Source organism: Hipposideros armiger, unplaced genomic scaffold, assembly GCF_001890085.2.
Source record: "Hipposideros armiger isolate ML-2016 unplaced genomic scaffold, ASM189008v1 scaffold_26, whole genome shotgun sequence".
Taxonomy (NCBI): domain Eukaryota; kingdom Metazoa; phylum Chordata; class Mammalia; order Chiroptera; family Hipposideridae; genus Hipposideros; species Hipposideros armiger.
The window spans coordinates 3602631-3606629 of NW_017731376.1; the positions used below are offsets into that span (position 1 = coordinate 3602631).

Genomic DNA, 3999 nt, shown 5'->3' on the forward strand with positions numbered 1-3999 from the left:
GCCAGTGAAGCAACGTCCTCCACAACTAGACTGAAGAACAAAAGGACAGCAACTTGTCTGTTCCCCTTCCCCCAATTCCCAGAGCTGTTCCCATCCCCCAATTCCCCAATAAAAATCTTTAAAAATAAAAGATTTATCAAATGCTTTGTAGTGGTCTTATCAAAGGTAATGCCACTATTCCCATTGTTTCTGATAATATGTGTTTATTGCTTGTGGTAGCATGTGGAAAGTGGGAGTAGATGGGCTAAGTGACCTAAGGAATATTTTGCCTCCAAGAAATTAATAAAAAGTATTTGAGGCTTATTGGTCAACAATTAGCAGAAATAAAAATAACTATGATTCGTTTGGTCTATGACTTTAATCAAAGTCTAATTGGGTTAATACTTTTTTGTTGCTTTTTAGTTGACTAGCATTTTTAACTCACGTTTTTGTTTCTCTAGCTACAAAAATGAAAAAAAACAATTTTGCCCATAGTATATTTTAATGCACTGTATTTCACTGTATATTGTGAAGAGTAAAATTTTTTAAGTGTAAAATAATTCTGAGGATTGGAGATTACAATCCTTTCTTTTTCTTTTTTAAGATTTTATTGGGGAATTGGGGAAGGGAACATTGTTGGGGAATTGGGGAAGGGGAACATTGTGTTTTTCCAAGACCCATCAGCTCCAAGTCAAGTTGTCGTCCTTCAATCTTAGTTGTGGATGGCGCAAGCTCAGCTATAAGTCCAGTCGCCACTTTCAATCTAGTTTTTTTTTGGGGGGGGGCAGCCTGGCAACCTTGTACAGCTGAGCCACCTGGCCATCCGTTGGCAGCTCAGCGGCAGCTCAGCTCTGGTGCAGCTCACTGACCCATATGGGAATCAAACCAGCAACCCTGTTGCTCAGAGCTCGTGCTCTAACCAACTGCACCACCTGACTGGCCCATAGAGATCATAATCTTTAACAAGTAAAATGATCCTTGACAACTGTAAGCTGAAAACTTCTGTCATATATGTGTCTCCCCCTACACACACACACACACACACACACACACACACACACACACATCTCCTCTCTGTCTTCCTCATCACACACATTCCCCAAGCTATATACACATTTGTCCAGTATCTTATGAACCCTGACCATCCTACTAAAAATGATGAATGATATAATTCATCACCCTAAAACTGCTCTGATGCAGTAAAGATGATGGTAGAGATGATAAAAAGATTAAGATAAAATTTCTGTTACAGAATTCTTTTACATGTCTGATTTGTTGAGAAAAAGAATAGAAATTAATTGGAATTAATTTGATATTTAATCCATGTCAATTCAATCAATTTTAATGTATTTGAATTTTGATTTTTGTGAGCAAAGATTTTAATTATATTGTTTGATTGATAGTCATTTATTGAACATTAACTATTTACCAGGTATTGTGCCAGGCTCCCACAAAAAGCTTAAAAGAAAATGACCCCAAAATCTTAACTCATATTAAACCATTCCAAATGGTGGTTGACAAAAGAGTAACATGGGCAATGGATAGTTTTCAGATGTGAGAACAATGAGTGCTCAGAAATGAAACATAAAAAGTAAAAAAGGAGAGAATTGTCAGATTTAGAATGACCTCTAAAGAGAGATGTTGAAGGACATTAGAAAGGAAAAAGAATCAAAGAAGAGTGGAAATGTGGAAGCTCTTCTGTGGAGGAAGGTGACTGTCTATCATGTTCTAATGTGAAAAAGTTGCAGGTTGGCAGTGAAGGTGTTTTCCAACCCATACAAGGAAAAAATCACCAGAAAATTCTGTTGAGCCAATAACAATCAGATAAACCACAAGAAAAATAAAGTACCTTTATTATGGAAAGATGCAGAAAGGAACTCACGTTATCACATAATCTCTACATAGCACTGTATCTATTTTCTCTTGGAACACAAAATATTGACCCATCCAAGGTCATAGTTTCATGTGGGGGAGGAACTTCCAAGTTGAGAGTAGTAAATTAAACTGAGATTTACCACTTTGGTGGTCTTGATGCCACGGGTAATGCTGTCCACTTCCAGGATGTCCAGTGTGCAGTGGGACTTTATTAAAGAACGTGCAGTCCCTCTCCTGAGATGAAAAAAAAGGTTCCAATATTGCATGCTTTACATATTGGGCCTAACACCTTTATTAATCATACAAGCACTCCATAGTTATGAATACAAATAGTTTACAGGTAGACCCTTGCTTGGATAAAACAACGTTTCATATCTCGAAGAGTAAACACTAAAAATAATCTTGAAGCCTTAATTCCAAAGAGGAAACAAGCAGGAGATAATCCAGGGGCAGGCAGAATTCTCGGGAGAGCCTACTGAGGTGGCAGAAGGGGGGGGGGAGGAGGAAATGAAGAAAGTAAGAAATAATGGGAAGGGAAAAGCATGTGGAGAGATGTAATTTCTCCCATCCATGAAGCTATGTTGACAGCTCTTCCTCCTGTTCTCTGAAAAGGCTTTGCTTGTGAATGGTTCAGCACAGATTTGGGGTTGCCGGGATGGTCCCGTCACCGTGGTCTCATCCTCTCTCCACCTCCACGGTGGCACCCCACCCAGATTCCTTTCTTGTCAAACTTGTTTGTAGTCACCCAAGCCCTCTGGTCGATGACCTCTTGGTCAAACTGTCTGTTACCCAGGACACAAACAGATTGAGGGTATCAGATAACATGGTAATTTGGTGGGGAGAAGACAGTTTGAGTGAGCGCTGCAATATCCTTTATAATACCCCTGTGCCAAACCACCCACACCTTTAAAAGTAAATGTCCTTTCCCCACCTATGTTTCTCTGTGTCTCTAAGTCATTGCAGGGCAACTGAGTGTGATTTCATACCTTTTTATTTATCTGCTTTGATGTGTTGATTTCTCTCAAGAGGTAACTGGTAGAACATTTGAGTCAATTCTGTTTTTCTCAGGGAAGTGGGGTAACAAAGTTTGGTGATGACCAACTTGGGCTGTATTGCTCTATAGGAATGACATCAAATATTGTGTGCACTGAAGTTAGAGCAGTGACACTACACCAAGAGATGAACATGATGTCACCACATATTAAACTCAAAGCCATTTCTCCTGAAAATGATTAATGTCCAACTAAAATATAGACGGTTCTCACCACATGCTTGATGCCTGCTGAGTCTCTGAAAAACCTGGCTCCCAGCATGTATCTGAGGCCAACCTCCAACCTCTGCCAGAAATTCTCATGATCCCTATACAGGCTGTGAAGGAGAAGCAGTGGGGTTTTGAAGAAGTTAAGACATGATCGTTAGAGTTAATTGAATTACGCAGATTTCATACCACACATCACAGCCACTTATTCACACCCCCAAGTCCAAAGATGTGGGTGAATGCTCTCAGTAAAAATGATGCTGCTTCAGTGAACAGGTCATAGGTAGGATCCAAGGGGTATCAGGTGGAGGCGTTACGTGTTCAAAAGAGTATTTACTAAGAGGTTATAATGGGCTAGACACTGCATTTTGAGTAAAGCAGCTATTTTGCATAGAAATAAACCAATCTTCTTAGAGGTACAAGAATTGTTCTGCACGTTGGCTGGAAATTCCTTATGTAACATCACATCTTTCTCTGGCTTGCATCCACTTTATCTCTTTTCTTGAGTGGGGAAGAGGGGAGGGGACAGCTAGAGGGAGAAAGACAGAGATACAGAAATGGAATCACTTTTCTTTTCAGGGATTTGCTGAGCACCACGAGTTGCTGTTTTCAGGTGAGGGCATTAGAACTCAGGGGGTGCACTATCTTGAATTCTTTCTCCAGCTATCTTTTTGTAAGTTCTGTATATATTTTTTGATTGGGCACCTGGGTCTAGCCCACAAGTCAGGGCTGAAGTATCACTGTTACTTTCTGTTACTTACGTTTAAAGAAACAAATGGGTCAGAAGGAAGCAGAGCCCAGGCGAGTGGAGGGTTGGGTGAGACCCGAGCCTGGGCTTGCGTGGTCTCACCCTCTTCCCCCTCTTTCCCCCGTCCCCCCTACTCCCC

General features: G+C 40.6%; 1 long non-coding RNA gene across 3 annotated transcripts in view; it reads right to left on the bottom strand.

Moving 5' to 3' along the window:
- Nucleotides 1–1862: 1862 nt before the first annotated feature.
- The window catches only part of LOC109379429 (uncharacterized), a 7025-nt gene continuing 4888 nt past the window's right edge, over nt 1863–3999 (bottom strand). The window contains exons 2-3 of one of the 3 annotated variants that reach the window (XR_002123204.1): nt 3120–3641; nt 1863–2971 (exon numbers count right to left, since the gene is read on the bottom strand). This is a non-coding gene — a long non-coding RNA (uncharacterized LOC109379429). Of the gene's footprint in view, nt 3642–3999 lie in introns of all 3 variants that reach the window. The other 2 variants (XR_002123203.1, XR_002123202.1) reach the window with 2 other exon arrangements.